The sequence below is a fragment of the Podarcis filfolensis genome (assembly GCF_964270895.1).
Source record: "Podarcis filfolensis genome assembly, chromosome: Z".
NCBI lineage: Eukaryota > Metazoa > Chordata > Lepidosauria > Squamata > Lacertidae > Podarcis > Podarcis filfolensis.
Window position 1 is genome coordinate 22,469,032 of NC_139617.1, and position 20,968 is coordinate 22,489,999.

The window sequence follows — 20,968 nt, forward strand, 5'->3', positions numbered from 1 at the left end:
CTGGACCTCAGCGTCCGGGCAGAATGATGGGGGTGGAGACGCTCCTTCAGGTATACTGGACCGAGGCCGTTTAGGGCTTTAAAGGTCAGCACCAACACTTTGAATTGTGCTCGGAAACGTACTGGGAGCCAATGTAGGTCTTTCAAGACTGGTGTTATATGGTCTCGGCGGCCGCCCCCAGTCACCAGTCTAGCTGCCGCATTCTGGATTAGTTGTAGTTTCCGAGTCACCTTCAAAGGTAGCCCCACGTAGAGTGCATTGCAGTAGTCCAAGCGGGAGATAACCAGAGCATGCACCACTCTGGCGAGACAGTCCGCGGGCAGGTAGGGTCTCAGCCTACGTACCAGATGGAGCTGGTAAACAGCTGCCCTGGACACAGATTTGACCTGTGCCTCCATGGACAGCTGTGAGTCCAAAATGACTCCCAGGCTGCGCACCTGGTCCTTCAGGGGCACAGTTACCCCATTCAGGACCAGGGAATCCTCCACACCTGCCCACCTCCTGTCCCCCCAAAACAGTACTTCTGTCTTGTCAGGGTTCAACCTCAATCTGTTAGCCGCCATCCATCCTCCAACCGCCTCCAGACACTCATTGTTCTGTTCATCCCATTTCTCACCACAATTGCTATGTGTAGAGTTTAGAGTTTAGAGTTTAAGCACCCTCAGCAAATATCCCACCATTCACTGCTAACCTGTCAGATTTCTAGAGAAGCAACCAGTGCCCTCAAGTTCTTGCAGAGGGCACCTCAGCTATTCTGCATGTCTCAGTCTGCCCCTAGTATAAGTTGTAGTCTGCCCTTTACACAAAGACTTTAAATTACAACTTTCCCAGGAAAGGAGAGGGAATGAAGCCTTATTTTCTGGTATTTGTTAGTCAAAAAGGGCCATCAGTTTTTTCATTGGAATGATCCTATAAAGATAAGTAGACATTTCTCAAATAAGTATTTCATTTTCTGCTTTTATTACCTCAATATGAATATTAAAAATATCCCATAATGACTTTTCTGCACATTAGAAATTCCTGCGTCACTTTTAATGATTCAACTGCATGGAACTCTTTATAGGAAGTGTTATTATTTCCCATGTAATCAGCTTCGTTCGGCTTCATTGCATGGAAGATACAAACATCATCAAGCACCCTCTTATTCCCATGACCCTTGAGTTTTCCTATGCTTGAAAGGTTCTGTGCCCTCATTATTACTGTCGTTGTTAAGTAGATTTTTTTCAATAATTCACAATCATATAAAAATCAAAACATAAAAGCCCATTACACACAGCAAATGACAGTAATTTTTTTTTGGGGGGGGGGAGGGAGGCAGGGGCAAGGAAACAGTGAAGGAATATCAATTACTGTCTCAGTTGTCCCATCAGTGTTATTCTTTTCCATAATTGAACTTTTTGGGTGTCCAAGTGAACCAGGTAAATATGAAAATATGGCAATAGTGAGAGATAATGAAGTTCATAATGTCCAGATGCACATGAAGGCTGTTGGTGGAGGTATTCCATGCTCACTTTGATGTATGTAATCAACAAACAAGTCCTGTTTACTTTGGCCACAGGCTAGCTTCCATTTGTATGTCAGCTTTTCCATTTTCCCTATTTTGCTCCATAAACAGGCCTATCTATAATTTACTTAGTGTTCTCATCCTGTCCTCTGTTTGTTGCAATCAGTGTTGTTTCCTTCCCACTGCTGTTCTGCTTCCACTGAAACCTACATAGTTGATCTTGCTATCCACTATGGAGGAAACGAATGCAATGGATTATGTACTTAATTGCATGATTAACTTCAATGCAGAAAATAAAACAATTATTTATATAATGTTTACACAAATAAAAACATAGAATGTGTAAACATATAGTGTGTGAACATATACTGTTTACACACATAAAAAACCAAAAACAAACTTGTATTGACTTGTGTGATTTTTGTTCCTGCCTTCAGGCGAATGTGAGAATTGTGGCAATTTCAACTACCAATTCTGTTCCTGGTTGAATTCTCTGACCCGCCCCCCCCCCCGCCGTCCTGCTGCTCACATCATGGCCTACCAGCATTTTTAGATATTTGTGAAACCTGATCTCTGGCACCACCCACTCCCAATAACAGGAGTTGCTCCCATGCTGTCAAGCATCTGGATACACTTATTTTAGTGGGAATGGATAGAACGGGAAAAGAGAGCCATAACCCCTTCCTTCTCACCATAACCTTTGAGGTTTTATACCAAATGTGTCAATAAAAAGGTAAAGGGACCCCTGACCATTAGGTCCAGTCGTGACCGACTCTGGGGTTGCGGCGCTCATCTCGCTTTATTGGCCGAGGGAGCCGGCCTACAGCTTCCGGGTCATGTGGCCAGCATGACTAAGCCGCTTCTGGCAAACCAGAGCAGCGCACGGAAATGCCGTTTACCTTCCTGCCAGAGCGGTACCTATTTATCTACTTGCACTTTGATGTGCTTTCGAAATGCTAGGTTGGCAGGAGCAGGGACTGAGCAATGGGAGCTCACCCCGTTGTGGGGATTCGAACCACCGACCTTCTGATCGGCAAGTCCTAGGCTCTGTGGTTTAACTCACAGCGCCACCCGTGTCTATGTGTCAATAGATGGCTGTAAAAACAACTTGCTTGGGGTTGGGTTTTCTTGTGGTTATTTGTACACCTAAGTAGCAAAGTGACTTGTAACAGATGGGAAGAGAAAGGTGGTTCTCAGGTGGTTCTTTCTGCCACTTTGTGGATAGAGATATGCGAAATCCCATAAAAATATATATATTTTCCTGTTTATATAAATGTCTTCCCTTATTGTGTGGGAATTATTACAAAAGTGAAGAGTGCAAAGTTCTTTAGTTTTGTTGACTTCATGAAACACAGTGTTATGTATCACACACACACAGAGGCTGGATCTACACCTGTTTAATGTTATTAGAACAATATTAGGTATGTCATTCTAAAACATCACAGAGCATAATTGTAAATTAAAGTGTTTTTTACCTTTTTTTAAAATCAAAATGCTGTCTCCCTAGTGCTGGTTGCTGGTTGCTCTGCAGCACCCTCTGGTATCATGTTTTAATAACGCATCATGAACATTAAAAGTAGGACTTCATGTGTCCATCTATATTAGCAAAACCATTCCTTAACCCTTTCTTAACATTAAAAACCATGAGTGTAGATCCTAATCACTGCAGATATCTCCTCGGCTGTGATGGGAGCATTTGGGCAGGAGGCAGGAGGGCCCTGACAGGGTCCTAAAGTCCACCCACCTTCTTCCCAAAGACTAATACTACTGCCCCCACCCCCTGGAGCTGCTTCCATGGCCCCCCATCTGCTGGTTGGGAGAAGCTGGGGAGCCCCAATATCAAGGCAGAAGCCGTGGTGGCGTTAGACATTCCAGGACCGTCCCAACCAAATCAGGACACTTGCAGGGTATGAGAGGGGTTTGCTTTGCCAGCGCATTCCTCGCACTGTACACACTGGTGAACCCTCAACTGAGCATAGGACTCGGTCCTGTTGGTTGCAGGGGTCTGCTTCACCACTGTGTTCTGTGCTGGTAATGCACTGGAGAAGCAGCATTCAGAGGGCTTGAACTCTCCAACTGACATCAGCTGATGGGCAGGTGGGTAGAGTTTATGGGAAATGGTCTCTCAAGCCAATTTGGACCCCAAAGGTGGGCCAAGATTCGCCCACAGGTCAGTGGTTCCCTACTTGTGCCCTAAAGGGTCCGGTTCCCCTTTTGCTTTCAGTTTGCTTGTAGATTTGCACAGACATAAGAGTTGCAGCTCTATGTCTATATTTTGGGACTTCCTTTTTGCAATGTTATTGGGATAGCACTGGGTTTAGTCACCCAGATCTGCCAGCACCAGATGTAGTGTGGTCCTCATTTCATTGTCAGAAATGCTCACATATTATTATTATTTTAAATCCTACTTAGTGATTGATGGTGATCTTCCAAGCCAGAGCTTGTTTCTGCGCTTAAAAGGCACTCCAGCTTGCTCATACATGCCAGACAAAAAAGTATACAAGCATTTGTCATAAATTACCAGGTTTTTCAAGAGGAAGGTGGTAGAGGAGGGGGGAAGTAGAACATCATGTTCTACTTGCACATAGACTGAAAAGGCACACGAGGGGCTGAAAGGGGGCTCTCCCTGAAAGGAGAAGAAGCTTTGTTGCCAAGTTTCAGGCTTCCTTTAGCAGGCCACAATGAGAGCAACCCAGTTAGCTTATATGCAAACGAAGCAGCACATTCTGAGAGCTCACATCCTATGGGTTTCAGATTCTTAGTAATGGCAATGTAGGTCAGAGGTGGGGAACCTTTTTCAGCTCAAGGGCTACAGTCCTATCTGGGCAAATTTCCAGGAGCATAATGCCTGAGGCAAAAGCAGGCAGAGAACTACATGTAAATGCTACCTTTGCACCGGAAGCTAGTTTCCACTGACACTCCATCCCTGTTTTTCATTCTGGCAAGCAAGAAGCATTACTGGAGTTCACAGAAAGATTATAGCCAGGCAAAAAGCCTCAGGGTGTGAAGAAGGGCCAGTGAAGGGCCACATTTGTTTTCTGTGCCTGAGGTTCTTGGTCCCTGGTTTACACATAAGATTGCAGCTACAATAATTTTTTAAGAGAATTTTAGGGTTGCCATACGTCCAGAGTTTCCTGGACATATCTGCCCATAAAAATAGCTCAAAAACTTTGCCAAAAAATAGCTCAACAACATTTCTGTCCAGATTTTCACTGTTTAAAATATGGCAACCCTGGGGAATTTGCTCTGGTTACAAGTAATTGCCCCCAATAGCCAGCTGATGAGAGGTAGACTGGGGTGGACCTTGGTAATATGGCATGCTCTGCAAGGCCTTTTGACAACCACCCAACCACCCTCACAGTGCCTGCTTAATTGGGGCTTTAGGAAGGAGGAGCAAGGCTCTGCCACAGTCTTAGAAACCTATTACCGTACCTTCTTCCCAAAGCCTGGTAAATACTTGCCTGGATTTGGGAATTAGGCAGAAGGACTCTGGGAACCTGTCAGAGCCCTCATTCTCCTTCCTGAAGCTGGGCAAGCCCCTACCGAGCTTTGAAAAGGTTCCCTCCACAATGGTGCACCTGGTGTGACCACACAGCTCAAAGTGCTCTAAATCCACTTCTGAATTAGAAAATGATTAGAAGACGGCTGGGCATTTCCCTGTCTGTTTGCAGCTGAGGGGAAGGTGGAGCTGTGTACATAATTGTGTTCCATTGCAATATCTGAGGGCACATGATATGGTGTAATAGCACCCGCCTTTGGTAATGTGCTCTCAATAAATACCAGATGGGCACCTACAGTATTGACATTGTGGCTGAACTAATATAACGCTTAAAAGAAGTTACAGATAGGTAGCCGTGTTGGTCTGCCATAGTCAAAACAAAAAAAAAAAATTTTTCTTTCCAGTAGCACCTTAAAGACCAACTAAGTTAGTTCTTGGTATGAGCTTTCATGTGCATGCACACTTCGTCAGATAGTGTATCTGTATCGTGTGCATGCACACGAAAGCTCATACCAAGAACTAACTTAGTTGGTCTTTAAGGTGCTATTGGAAAGAAAATTTTTTTTTTTTGTTTTTGCTTAAAAGAAGTAGTGTCTTTCTGCTCATGTACCCAGATCAATATACAAATAGAAAAAGAAAACCCACATCCAATGGAAATATATCTTTAGCACAAAATCTGATGAAATGTATGCATGCATACTGCTCTTACCAACGTTTGAAATTTTTAAGTAACATTGCATTAAAATGTTGCAAGGGAACTGAAATATAAAGGCAGGAAGGATGACTGAAAGCCTATCTGATCCCCACTGGAGGATGGACCTGTGGCACTATGAAGCAGTGGGAGCAGAATCCAGTTGCATTCAGTGGGTCTTACTTCCAAGTCCATGAGCATAGGATGGGGCTCTAACAGTGCAGTCCTATGGATGTCTACACAAAAGTAAGCCCCATTGAGTTCACTGGGTCTTGCTCCCATTTAGTTGTGCATATGATCTCAGTAGGGCTTACTCTGTGGACTAATGGGCCTGGCACAGGTGCTAATTTGGCCTGTGAGCCGTTTCTCCCAAACTACACTCACCTGCCCAACACCTAGTATCACAGGTGAGTGATCCAGTATCAGTAGCTGTGCATAATGCATTGGTAAGGGAGGCTTTCAGCATGAATCTGCTTGGGTCAAGCTGTGCTACTGAACCCCCACGGGCCCCAAAAGATAGATACAATTTAAAACCAGAAAAATTAAAACAGTGAACAATACAGAATACATAAAATGCTCATCCAATAGCATACTAATTAGGACCAGTCCTACCACCTGCAAAAAGATCACAGCCTGGCAATGGTGGCTGTGAGCTTGTCTTCCTAGGTAAAGCTTTCCATCGGAAAGGCCCACTATTGTGAGGCCACCCTCTGCATCTCCCTCAGGTGGGGGACACTGAGAAGGATCCCTGATAAAGACAGCAGGGTCTGCGCTAGGTCACATGGAGAGAGGCAGCATTTGAGGCACTGCCAACCTGAGCCACATAGGACTTTAAAAGTCAAAAGCAGAGCTTGAAAATTAATGGGTAAGCAGTTCAGTCAGGCCAGAATTGGTGCAGCATGTCCAGACCTTCTGGTCAACAATCTAGCTGCTGAATTCTGCCATAGCTGTAGTCTCCAAACTGTCTTTAAGAGCAGCCCCACCTAAAACATGATGCAGTAGTCTAACTGGGAGGTTAAGATGTTAAGAAGAGAATGGCCCTTGGCTTGTGTTTTGAAGATAATAAAGAAGGTACCAGTGGAACGTGTACACAGAGAGATTTCTACCATTTGGGCATCATCATTAAAAAGGGCCTCTTTGTGGTCATGTCTGCCTAACCTCAGAAGGTGGGGAGACTCAAGAGAAAGTAGGCCTTCGGTGCACATCTCGGGGGAAGGACGGCTCACATGGAAGAAGGGAGCCCTTTACGTACATATGGCTTTAAATTCCTTTGTATTACATATGTCTTACAGGAGAGCCAGAGGGCTCCTAGGTGTCATCCTCTCTGGTAAGTTGACCCGATAATTGATGGTTTGTGGAGGGGGGCTTTCCCACTGGTGGCAGTAGTGTTATGAAATGAACTTGCTGGTGAAACAGAGATCTCACCTGTAATGACATCCCATTGGCTTTCAAAGACACGCCTCTGTGTTTACACAGGTGTTCCCTCTACCTCTCCACTGGAGCCTCTCGTTTTAATTGCCGTGTTGTCTCAATGAGATTGTTTTATTGCATATTATTATGGAGGTATATATTTTAATGTTTGTGTAACTAGCTTCATACATTGTAAACTGCTTAGATGCCCGTTTTGGCATTAATCAATATATGAAACAACAATAGCCACATAAGGCTTACTCTCACATCTTCCTATTATGAACATATTAATGTTGCATGCCATACCAGTCTCCAATTGGTGAGATATTCCAGAGGTTCCAGGCGCTTACCCAGGGTTCAGTTTCCTCAGAATGAGGCACAGTGGAGACAGTGGTGTCTTTAGGATATATGGTTTATTGACAAATATATACAATCTGAGGTTCCAGTGGGTGGGCTCACAGCATGAACACCCAGAATGTCACAACCACAGCCTTGTTGGATGGAGAATATATTGCTCATTCTGCATAGGTGACATGATGTCAATATCTAGTATGGAATGTTTTCTTAAATTCCCGTCTCTCTGTTTGAAGAGACCTTTTTTATTGACTTGGCATTGACCAACTATTATGAGGCTCTTATCTCTGCTATATTAGACCTGCAGTATAATATAAACACTCCTGCCCATGTGTTTGTAGAGGCTTTTTTATTGCTTGTTTGGTTTTCTTCCTCTTTATTGTCTTCAGTATCTCTGCATTGTGGGCCTTATTGGCAACATATTAAGATGTTAGTTTCTTTCAATCTTATTCACATAGTCCAAACCAAACTATTAATATCTCTTATGCTGGGTATATTTCCCTTGACAATATAGTCATAACTAGTCCGTTTATCCATGTCAATTATGCACCAGGGCTTATTATAAGCTACCAATTACAGTGGTACCTTATTCTCAAAAGCCTTGGTACTCAAAACAGCTTGGTTCTCAAATGCCAAAAACCCAGAAGTGTTCCAGTTTTCGAACGTTTTTCCGAAGCCAAATGCCCGATGCGGCTGACAGCTATTGTTTCCAGGGCACCTGCACCAATCAGAATCTGCACCTTGGTTTTCAAACATTTTGGAAGTCAAAAGCAGTGTACTAAGTGTACTAAGTACCTAAAATGCTCATCCAATGACATTTTGTTACAAAAGGCGGGTGCCTGCCCCTCTCTCTGCTGAGTGGTGGCAAGACCCCATGGGGTCCCAAGGCACACACACAGGGTCTGTGTCCCTTTGGAGAATAGAAGACACAGCAGAGACTGTTGTGCTTTAAGAAATATGGTTTATTCACCTATTTACACCTTGCAATCTGCATGGAGGGAATTCACATCTTTCAGCATAGTCATTCCAAGAGGCAGTAGCATAAGCTGCCTGCAGCCAGCACCCTCCAAAGATGGATATCAGCCCTTCTTCCTCCTCCTCTCTCCCAGAAACCTCTTGCTTGAAAATTCCTTTTTCCTGTCCCCTCAAACATACACCCCATCACCTTGATAACATCTCATGCCCTGAAGGATTCCTCTCTTCAATGGCCCATCAACTCCTTTTGTCCTGTTAGGTTTGCTCTTCCTCCAGCCAGCCAGGATGGTTTGTATAAACCAGCCTAGGAATTCTGTTGCAGCTTGCATTCTCCTATCTTATCACAAAAACTGAAACCCTAGCATTTATTGATTTCTAGAGTTTACACTAAATCTATAACAATTTTAATAACAATTCCTACCCGTCTCACTAAAAGATGGACACCACGTAGGAGGCAATTTAATTACAAAAGTAAGGTTTGTATAAAGAAAAAAGTCCTTGCCTGAAGACTGACAGCAGGTGCATCTCCCTGGGGATAGATGGAGCTACCACTGAAAAAGACTTCTTCTCGTGTGGCCACCCTCTATGCCCCCAGAGCTGGAGCACCCACACTGACAAGGCCATATCCCAAGTCACCACCCATCTAATAGCAATATGTGAGGGGAATCTAAAGGCAAACAGCCCCAGATGATCATAAAGCATAACCAGGTTCCAACAGGAGAAGGCAGCCCTTGAAATGCGCCACTTAGCACTGAAGTAATCTCTGAACACCTCACACAATCCCACTGCCATCTTCACCTCTCATGCAGCCTGGGCAGATTTGCTGCTTTTCCCTCAGCGCAGTTTTGAATACTTTTGGAGACTGCTGCAGATTGAAACCATCTATGTCAGCTTTACAAGGGGAGACGCTGATCCATTGTGACACTCCCAATGCACACTCCAGCTTCTTCCCATGTGGCTTATGAGGTTAAAGCCCTTCCAGATATCTGCATCGTTAAGGGAATCACACCATATAAGGATAATGAACTAGTTCAGACAGGCACAAAATTCAATCTTGATTTAGTTGCACAATGCATTCCTTTCCAGGAGGCAGATTGCCAGCAAGATTTTGTCACTCCTCAGCTGTGGCTATTTATCTACAAGTGGATCCTTGCAACAAAACATTGCAGTGTGGAGTACTCCTGTTTTGGAATCCTGCCAGCCAGTCACGTCTTTCCCCAGGACACTCCAATTTAACCCCCTTCCGGTTTTCAGTTCATCCGCTACCATTCCATGCCAACTGAACATATTCAATCTTCAATGGGTTGTTTGGGATTATTTTCCCCCAAATATGTTTTTGCACTACTCCACAAAAGGCTGCCAATGGCTGTTTCTTGAGCTTATATGGCAGCCTTTTAGCTTCCCTCGGAGAATTGTGTTTGCTGTTAGTATATGGCAGAAGCAGAGATCTTTATTATACCCCAAGGGCTGCATTCATTCATTGGCAACTTTCTGTTGTTTTTTTTAAAAGATATTTATTGAAGTTTTACAAAAACATAAGTTTACAAAATAAAAAAGGTCATATAAAAAGAAAAAGATGCAAAAAAGAGAACATAGAAAAATACATGAAAAAGAAAAAAGAAGAATAAAAATACAAAAGACAAAAGACAAATAGCTAAAAAAGAATTAAAAACAAATCCGTTTTTTGTAACTTTGAACTCATTAGCTTATTTCCTTGGCCTCCTCACACCTCCCCTTTTTGTATTCCCATTTAAATAATCAAATCAGCAAATCCTTACCCTCTTTCGTTTATCTTAACTCTGTATCTTAACATATTATAACTCTATATTTTCATCCATTATCAATTCATTTTTGCATATTCTTATTAACTTTGTTGCTAATGCCACTTATTTTCAATCCAATATCATTTTAACATTCATTAATTTTACAGTATTTCTGAAGATAGTCTTTAAATTTCTTCCAGTCTTCTTCCACCAACTCTTCTCCCAGGTCTCGGATTCTGCCAGTCATTTCCGCCAATTCCATATAATCCGTCACCTTCATCTGCCACTCTTCCAGGGTGGGTAACTCTTGTGTCTTCCAATACTTTGCAATAAGTATTCTTGCTGCTGTTGTTGCATACATAAAGAAAGTTCTATCCTTCTTTGGCACCAATTGGCCGACTATGCCCAGGAGAAAGGCCTCTGGTTTCTTCAGGAAGGTATATTTAAATACCTTTTTCATTTCATTATAGATCATCTCCCAGAAAGCCTTAATCTTTGGGCACGTCCACCAAAGGTGAAAGAATGTACCTTCATTTTCTTTGCATTTCCAACATTTATTATCGGGCAAATGATAAATTTTTGCAAGCTTGACTGGTGTCATGTACCACCTGTAAATCATTTTCATAATATTCTCTCTTAAGGCATTACATGCCATAAATTTCATACCGGTGGTCCACAACTGTTCCCAGTCAGCAAACATAATGTTGTGACCAATATCTTGTGCCCATTTGATCATAGCAGATTTAACCGTTTCATCCTGCGTATTCCATTTTAACAGCAAGTTATACATTCTTGAAAGTATCTTAGTTTTGGGATCTAACAGTTCTGTTTCCAATTTTGATTTTTCCACCTGGAAGCCAATTTTTTTATCCAAATTATAGGCCTCTCTTATTTGATAATAATGAAGCCAGTCTCGCACTTTATCTTTTAATTTCTCAAAACTCTGCAATTTCAATTTGTCTCCTTCTTGTTCCAATATTTCCCAATATTTCGGCCATTTGGCCTCCATATTGAGCTTTTTCTGAGCCTTCGCTTCCATTGGTGACAACCACCTTGGGATTTTATTTTCCAGTAAATCTTTGTATCTTATCCAGACATTGAAGAATGCTTTCCTGACAATGTGGTTTTTAAATGCTTTATGTGCTTTAACCTTGTCGTACCACAAATATGCATGCCAACCAAAAACGTTGTTAAATCCTTCTAGGTCCAAAATGTCTGTGTTCTCAAGAAGCAGCCAGTCTTTCAACCAGCAGAATGCTGCTGATTCATAGTAAAGTTTAAGGTCTGGCAGGGCAAATCCACCTCTTTCCTTTGCGTCAGTTAATATTTTAAATTTTATTCTAGGCTTCTTGCCCTGCCAGACAAATCTGGAAATGTCTCTCTGCCACTTCTTGAAACAGTCCATCTTGTCCAATATTTGCAATGATTGAAACAGAAATAACATTTTTGGCAATACATTCATCTTTATAGCTGCAATTCGACCCAACAAGGAAAGCTTCAAATTTGACCATATTTCCACGTCTTTTTTCACTTCTATCCAACATTTCTCATAGTTATCTTTAAATAAGTTTAAGTTCTTAGCAGTCATATTAAGCCCCAAATATTTTACTTTCTTAACTAATGTTAAACCAGTCTCCTTCTGAAACCTCTCTTTCTCAATCGGTGTTAAGTTTTTCTCAAGCACTTTAGTTTTTGACTTGTTCAGCTTAAATCCTGCCACATGACCAAATTCTTGAATCAATTCTAATACTCTTTTCGTACTAGATTCTGGCTCCTGTAACGTCAAAACTAGGTCATCTGCAACATTGGCAACTTTCTGGGGGCTGGATACCAGTGGTGTTCATGGTGTTTGGAATGAGCTAATACAGATTTGCTAATTCACTGAATTAGTTAAAAAAATATAAATGAATGACACCTGAATGTAGTTGCTATAATTTCCAAGTGAACTGGATATCAGTTAAGTTCCTTTTGCAATGGAACTTGCAAACTTGTGCAATTTTAAATTCAGTTCCATTTTAATTTTAATTCATCTATATACATCAACAGAAGTCCAGATCAAGGGAAGTTATAGTGCCACACAATTCTGCTTTGGCCAGACCACACCTGGAATACTGTGCCCAGTTCTGGGTGCCACAGCTGAACAAGGATATTGGCAAGCTGGAACGTGTGCAGAGGAGGGCAACCAAGATGACTAAGGGTCTGGAAACTAAGCCTTATGAGGAATGGTTGAAGGAGCTGAGTATGTTTAGCCTGGAAAAGGGGAGACTGAGAGGAGATATGCCATTTTAAACAACAACAACAACCATCTTCAAATATGTAAAGGAGGATGGAGGATGTAGCAAGCTTGTTTTATTCTCTGGAGGCTAGGACCTGAACCAATGGATTTGAGTTACAAGGAGATTCTGACTCGGCATCATGAAGAACATTTTTATGGTAAGAGCTGTTCAACAGTGGAATGGACTCCCTTGGAAGGTGGTGGACTCTCCTTCATTGGAGGCTTTAAAGCAGAAGTTGGATGGCCATATGTATGATCTAATTGAGATTCCAGGAGGTTGGACTAGATGTTTCTCAGGGTCCCTTCCTACTCTAAAATTCTGTGATTCTGTGGTATGAAAAAGAGTCTGGAGGGCCAGACAAAAAGGCATGGAGGGTCACATTTGGCTCTGAGGTTTAGGCCTGAAATTCTTCACCTTGGTATATATGGGATTGTCACAGAGAAACACCTATTATTATTATTATTATTATTATTATTCCCATAGCATGGCTTTAAAATAGGTAAATTGAAATGTAGTGCTTACAATAGAAAGCCATTCTGCAGTGTGCAAGGAATCAGAAACCCTGCATGGAATACTGTCAGCTTCAATCCAACATTACCAACCCCAGGGTGGTCAACAGGCAGCTTCTCCAATTCCCTCTACCTCCTGTCCTGTCCTGAATAGCCCCTACACTATTTATCTTCAGGACTCATGAGACTGGTAAGGCAGAGAAGCTATATGAGATCTCCTTCCTGAGCCTTGAAGTTGTTGGACTTGTTTGGACTGTTCTACCCTCCCACTCAGCTCTCCTTGGGGAGTGTTTTGCTAAAATGCTTATATCTCCTGGGACTGAAATCTTAGCCCCGAGGGTCACTTTCTGGAGTGTTGCACAATTCAGGTTGCACAATTAAAGTTGGTTGGAAGGCCTTGCACCACATATCCAATTCCTCAAGGTCAGACACTTTGTGGTAAGGAAGGTGACAGGAAAACACACTGGGAATTGTAGGATAGTGCTTCCTTCAATGCAATGATATCTAATCTCCTTGCAAATAAACCGTGGCATTAGCTCCTGGCTCAAAAAAGAAAATAAATCCTATAGGTTCCACACTATGATGTTAAGATTTCAGGCCAATTAAACAGAGAACCCAACCTCCTGCTGTTGTATAAATCAATATATATGTGTCTTTCTATATATGATGGGTAGCAGAGAGGATAATAAAACCTCCCATAACAGAATTCTGATGAAACCTGCACCAGCTTAATTATACATTTTACATAATTACACCCACAGTTTCTGATTTTGTGAAACAGCATTACAGTGGTACCTCGGGTTAAGTACTTAATTCGTTCCAGAGGCCCGTTCTTAACCTGAAACTGTTCTTAACCTGAGGTACCACTTTAGCTAATGGGGCCTCCTGCTGCCGCCGCGCCGCTGGAGCACGATTTCTGTTCTCATCCTAAAGCAAAGTTATTAACCTGAAGCACTATTTCTGGGTTAGCGGAGTCTGTAACCTGAAGCGTATCTAACCTGAAGCGTATGTAACCTGAGGTACCACTGTATAATAATGCTGTGCCACTACTAGAGTGAGACCAGGGTGGTGTTGGTCCTGTCATCTGGGAAGCCCAGGACCTCCATGCACACTGCCCAGGCTTGCCCCCCACTTTGGTGCTGCTATCACAGCTATAACTATGCGAGAGGCAGCAGTTATGAGTTACCAGTCTCTGCAGCCACAGCAGGTGCTGTGATTCTCCGGTAGTTTGACTTTGCTTCTGGAGGCACACTGCATTGTCCTTTGAGGGATGCCAACAACAAATGTTACTAGGTTCTTAAAAAATTAGCCTGTTGTCCTTTTATTTGGAGACTATAACTTTTTGATCAGTTTAGAAATTGGGTTTAAAAGGCATAATTGTTCCACCTCCATGTTTTGTATCCAGCTGTGCACTAAAAAAACCAACACTGATACAATGCAGGGTTATTTATTATTTTCAGACAGCAGGCATTGGGTCTTTGGGCTGGGGGCAGCTGGGTGCAGGGATGAAGCATGAACTCTTTGAAGTGGTACCTTGGTTCTCAAACTTAATCCGTTCTGGAAGACCGTTTCAAAACCAATGTAAAATAATTGCATTTTACCTTAAGTTTCCTTAAGACTGCTTATTTTGTAGTAAGTCACTGACAAAGTAATGAATAATAATAAAAATTATTGTAATGACTCTTAAAGAGACAGGCCACACACACACTAGTCATGCCAGGACACGTTTCCTTTTGTCTAGCCTGCCTTGTGTATTTTTAGCCCTAGTAAAGGTAAAGGGACCCCTGACTATTAGGTCCAGTCGTGACCAACTCTGGGGTTGCGGTGCTCATCTCGCTTTATTGGCCGAGGGAGCCGGCGTACAGCTTCCGGGTCATGTGGCCAGCATGACTAAGCCGCTTCTGGAGAACCAGAGTAGTGCACGGAAATGCTGTTTACCTTCCCGCCGGAGCGGTACCTATTTATCTACTTGCACTGTGAAGTGCTTTCTAACTGCTAGGTTGGCAGGAGCAGGGACCGAGCAACGGGAGCTCACCCCGTCATGGGGATTCGAACCGCCAACCTTCTGATCGAGCCCTAGAAAAGCTATAATTGTAACAACTACTCGCCAACAGCAGTGTGATGTGGAGAGTGGACCTCCCATTCATAGGTGCACTAGCCCATCAAAAGAAGAAAACATAAGCAACAAATAATTTATGAGCTCAACATGTGTTCTTTATGTACATGACTCACTGACTATACACCAAGCAGGGTTGTTGTATATCTTCAGCAGCCCTAGGGCTGCACTGAACACACACACACCAGCTTGAAGATCCAACAGTTCCAAGAGATTTCAAAATTCCAACGACATATTCTCATCATGATAAAGCTCACAGTTACTTTAGGGCATTCTCTGCTGCACCACAAAGCAGTATCTTTTGGTAGATCAGAAACCTGGAGAAATCTAATTGTTTAAAACAAATATCCAGGACTTCTCCGAACTCTTCCAAACTTATTTCTCTGGGATAGCTCAGCCGGTATAGCATGAGACTCTTAATCTCAGAGCTGTGGGTTTGAGCCCCACATTGGGCAAAAGATTCCTGCATCACGGGTTAGACTAGATGGTCCTTGAGGTCCCTTCCAACTTTACAATTATACGATTCTATGATTCTTAAACTTTCCCAGAGATTTTTCAGTGCATTCTGCTCTTAATGATGACAATGGTCTAATGGCCAACCATTTTTTGCCTTTTGCCTTTTGGTGTTTATCTTTTAGTTGGGTGGGATAGGATGTGCCCTTTTTATGTCATTGCAGAATGAGCACTTCTGGTTAATAATAGCTTTTAAATCTTTTTAATTCTGATTTATTTTTTTAAGGTACAGTATGTTCTTTTTTAAAAGGCTGTAAGTTGTTATAAGACAAAATTTTATATGGACAAAATATTTTTAAGTTATCCTGTTAAATAGATAGTGCAATTACTAGATACCCTCCCCATCTTTTATAGTGAGGAATATATCTAATGACTCAGACCTCTGTGGTAAATATTAACAGTTAAGCATGACATTAGAAACACAGGGTTACTGAGAGATTATAGTAAAAATAAATGTATCCCTAGAGGGCCCATTGCTCGGTCCCTGCTCCTGCCAACATAGCAGTTTGAAAGCACGTCAACATGCAGATGTTGGTTAAAAATTTAAGAAATGCGTCCCGAAATGTATGTTGAAGACATCTGTATTAAACAGTCATGCCTCCCGTCAAAGAATCCTGGGAACTGTCTTAGAATTTCCTAGGAAGAGGGACTTGATTTTTAAACCACTTATTGACTTATTTGGTCTTACAGGGTTTTTTTTATAAAAATAAATAAATTCACGCATTTAGATAGATATAGATATTGTATGTGCTGCTTTTTTGTAGAATACTTGAATACGTTCGTGATATTAAGCAGTATATAAATATATAGATTTTTAAAAATTAAAAATAAACCCTTAAAATGAGCCATAAAACAACAATTAAACTATAGACACAGGAGGTAACAATAACAATAACAACAACCATATTTAAAATTTCCTGCGAGTGTATTTTTAAAAGAATAACTAAGAAGGTGGCCATGGAAACTTCCTGGAGGATCATATTCCATAACTATGATGCAACCACTGAAAAGGCCCTGCCTCTGGCACTTGTCAACCTAATCTCTTTTATTGTCAGCAAGAGATAACCATATTGCTAGGGGTGTAGGTGATCTTTCAGGCAATGTGGTTCCAAGCTATTTAGGGCAAGTGTGGGGAACATTTGGCCCTCTAGATGTTGCTGAACTAAATTTCCCATCAGCCTCAGCAAGTATGGCCGATGGCTATGGATGATGGGAGTTGCAGTTTATCAACATTTGAAAGGCAAAAGGTCCCCACCACCACCACATCTGATTCGGGACTGGAGCGGCCAAAACCTTCACTTTATGTCTGGAAACAAACAGGCAGCCAATGTAAACAGTACAGAATAGTGCTGCCACATTCTTTACCAACTGAAGTTTCCAAACCATTTTTGAAGGCAGAACACATTACAGTAATCTAGTCTGGATATAATATGTCACTGAAACAAAGGCTGCTTTCTCCAGGAAGTGTTCCAGCAGGCAAACCACTACGATTAGTCATTTTGAATCAAAATCTATTGGGGCTTCTAAAACACCATGGGGGCCTCAATTTAAGATGCAGTTCTCCAACCAAATTAACCAAATTTCCCCAGACCCACCAAGTGTTCCTTTTTCCCAGGGACGTCCCTGATTTAGAGAAGCCATTCCAGTTTTTTATTTGATCCTGGATTGTCCTGCGTTTCCTTAGAATTTCCCTGTTTTCATTGGAGAAATGTTGGAGGCTATGGAGGGAACACTCTGTGAAACTCACCTACAGGTGGTACCTAACACCACGGAAACTGGCACTGATACACCCAGGAACCTCACCAAGATGTTGAAGAGGCTGCACCTCCACAGGCACATATCTCCACATGTGGTGGGAATGCCCTAAAACCCAACCTTTCTGGGCAGCAGTCCTGGAAGAGATATGCAAAATAACTAAACAGGTATTAGAAATCATCCCAGAACTGGCCCTACTGAACATCTTCCAAGATCATAATGGCCACTCACATTATAGAGAGCTTATAACCCACCTACTCTCAGCAGCCAGAAGCCTCATAGCCAGACACTGGAAAGACTTGTCAGAAGTAAACATGGGCCAATGGTATCAAATTGTATGGGAAAAGGCCTTACTAGAAAAGCTAACCAATAAACTGAAACTGACACCAGGACAAATAGAAGAGAATGCCTTCACCCCAGTATAGCTCCCCTTTATCACATACACAGCCCAACAAGACAACAATAAGAATCTCCTGACAGCATACAAATCAACCTGGCTTACCTGACCCAACAAGCCCCCCCCCCATGCAAACAAACGCCACCATGGCCAACCACAGACAACCAACCACACCCTGTCCCCAAATACCAAGGAAATGTAATAAACAAATAAAAAGAGAATCTACCAAGTTGACCCTGACACAAAACCCCACGTGTACACTTTGTTGTTATTTAGTTGTTTAGTCATGTCCGACTCTGCAAAAGCCTCACCACCTCACCCCTCATCTCCCCCCTTTCTTCCCCAACCATATACTGTACTCAACACTAATGTCTCATAACAAATGTAACTGATTTGTAAGAAAGACTGTTCAACCTGAAAAAAGAGACAAGGCATGTACTTTTGTAAACCAAGAAAATCTTTAATAAAAACATTTTTTTAAAATGAACTGTTTGCTCAGAAGTAAGACCTAATTTATACAGCTGTACTTACTTCCAAGCAAGTGGGTAGTAGGTTACAAGCTTAGAGCCTGAGCCTGTGCAAATTTACCCAGAAGGAAGTCCCACTGATTGCAATGGATCTTCCTTCCAAGAAAGTGTGCAGAGGTTTGCAGTTTCAGCCTATCTCTGAACAAATCCCAGAATTCAGAGTCCTTGGGTTGTATCCAATCTTTGTCATCCTCAGAGTAGACCCATTGAAATTAATGGGGAGCCACTGCAGAGAAGGCCTGTTCTCGTATTGCCACCCTCTGAACCTCTTACGCAGGAACCACACAAAGAAGGGCCTCAGGTGATGAATGCAAGGTCCAGGTTGGTTCATATGAGGATAGGTAGTCCTTGAGGTATTGCTGTCCTGAGCCATTTAAGTCTTTATAGGTCAAAAACAGCACTTTGAATTGCATCTGGGAACTACCGTATTTTTCGCCCCATAGGACGCACTTTTTCCCCTCCAAAAATGAAGGGGAAATGTGTGTGCGTCCTATGGGGCGAATGCAGGCTTTCGCTGAAGCCTGGAGAGCGAGAGGGGGCGGTGTGCACTGACCCCTCTTGCTCTCCAGGCTTTGCACAAATCTCCGCAAGCCGTGGGAGCCCACACCGGGCTCCCGCTGCTTGCGGAGAGTTGCCTGCATGCCGAAGGCTGGGCGCACTGAGCTCAGTGCGCGTGGCTCTCCGCAAGGCACGGGAGCCTGGCGCTGGGCTTCCGCTGCTTGTGGAGAGTTGCCTGCATGCTGAAGGCTGGACACGCTGAGCTCAGCACGCCCAGACTTCACGCGGCTCTCCGCAAGGCACGGGAGCCTGGCGCTGGGCTTCCGCTGCTTGTGGAGAGTTGCCTGCATGCTGAAGGCTGGACACGCTGAGCTCAGCACGCCCAGACTTCGCGCGGCTCTCCGCAAGGCACGGGAGCCTGGCGCTGGGCTTCCGCTGCTTGTGGAGAGTTGCCTGCATGCTGAAGGCTGGACACGCTGAGCTCAGCGCGCCCAGACTTCACGCGGCTCTCCGCAAGGCACGGGAGCCTGGCGCTGGGCTTCCGCTGCTTGTGGAGAGTTGCCTGCATGCTGAAGGCTGGACACGCTGAGCTCAGCGCGCCCAGACTTCGCGCGGCTCTCCGCAAGGCACGGGAGCCTGGCGCTGGGCTCCCGCGGCTTGCGGAGAGTTGCCTTTTCTGGGGGCTGGGGTCGGGAGAAGCTCAGGCTTCCCCCGCCCCAGCCCTGCGCTGGGGGGCAGAAATAAATTTTCCCCCTTTATTCCCCCCCAAAAAAAAACTAGGTGCGCCTTATGGGACGGTGCATCCTATAGGGTGAAAAATACGGTAATTGGCAGCCAGTGTAGTCAGACCAAGTTCGATGAAATATGCTCAACCTCTCTGTACCAAATGAAGTTTCTCTAATCAAGAATACACCCCAGTAGCAGTCATAAACTGTCTCTTGATATTTCCTTCTATATGCTGTGGAAGAGGCAGACTGGGGAGTGCAGAGAGGGATTAGTATAGACATTCCTTTACTGGAATCATATCATAGTTTACTCTTAGGAAAATTGCTTTCTTATGATTCCAAACAAATGTAGCAATATATGCATTGGCTTTACACAGACCACCCACACAAGAATACATAAGTTATTTATTGTGAAACAGACAGTCTAATACTCATACTAATATCCCCACAGGCATGGTTAGTTTAACTATACATGCTTTGTAAATATACTGTGGTGTTTGGTGTTGATATTTCTTACTGTATCATTTATAGCTCAGACGGTAGAGCGAGAGACTCTTAATCTCAAGGTTGTGGGTTCAGTCCCCACGTTGGGTAAAAAGATTTCTGCATTGCGGGGGGTTGGACTAGATGACCCTTGTTGCCCCTTCCAACTCTACCGTTCTGTAGTTTTTCAATAGCAAACCCCTCTATTCTACTTGTGGACTTCCCAGAGGCTTCTGGGTGGCTATGGTGGAAAACAAGATCCGGGGCTATAAAGGCCTTTGGCTCTTATCTGTCAAGGCTCTTAGATTCTTATCTGAATTGCTGTGCCCCTTCCTTGAATGTCGTGTGCCTGAAAATTATTCAAAGAGATTTTGGGTGCTCTAGATCAGATGGGGAATAACACTTCTTTATAGCTTTTGCTTAGGCAAGGATTAGTGCTGTACCAAAATCAATTTTCCAGTTTCTGAAAAATTGTTCTTCCTCCTTGATATGATAGCCATGTTCAAATATATAAAAGGATGTCACATAGAGGAGGGAGAAAGGTTGTTTTCTGCTGCTCCAGAGAAGCGGACACGGAGCAATGGATCCAAACTACAAGAAAGAAGATTCCACCTAAACATTAGGAAGAACTTCCTGACAGTAAGAGCTGTTCGACAGTGGAATTTGCTGCCAAGGAGTGTGGTGGAGTCTCCTTCTTTGGAGGTCTTTAAGCAGAGGCTTGACAACCATATGTCAGGAGTGCTCTGATGGTGTTTCCTGCTTGGCAGGGGGTTGGACTCGATGGCCCTTGTGGTCTCTTCCAACTCTATGATTCTATTCTATGATCCTTCTTGAGAAACTTGCGGATTTCTTTAGAGTTTTAGTTCATACCAGGCAGGGCCTCTTCTTTCTTTTCCAGTTGGAACTCACTGGAACTCAATTTTGGCACCTCTCAGGTGGGCGCCATTGCTATTATAACAGAAAAAGGGAGGCG

The 20,968-nt window shown here is 43.2% G+C and overlaps 1 long non-coding RNA gene across 1 annotated transcript in view; it reads right to left on the reverse strand.

Moving 5' to 3' along the window:
* LOC310754412 overlaps nucleotides 1–18,829 on the reverse strand; it is a 156,154-nt gene extending 137,325 nt beyond the window's left edge. Inside the window, exon 1 of the long non-coding RNA XR_014543815.1 lies at nucleotides 18,714–18,829. This is a non-coding gene — a long non-coding RNA (uncharacterized lncRNA). The remainder of the gene's footprint in view (nucleotides 1–18,713) is intronic.
* Nucleotides 18,830–20,968: the final 2,139 nt, after the last annotated feature.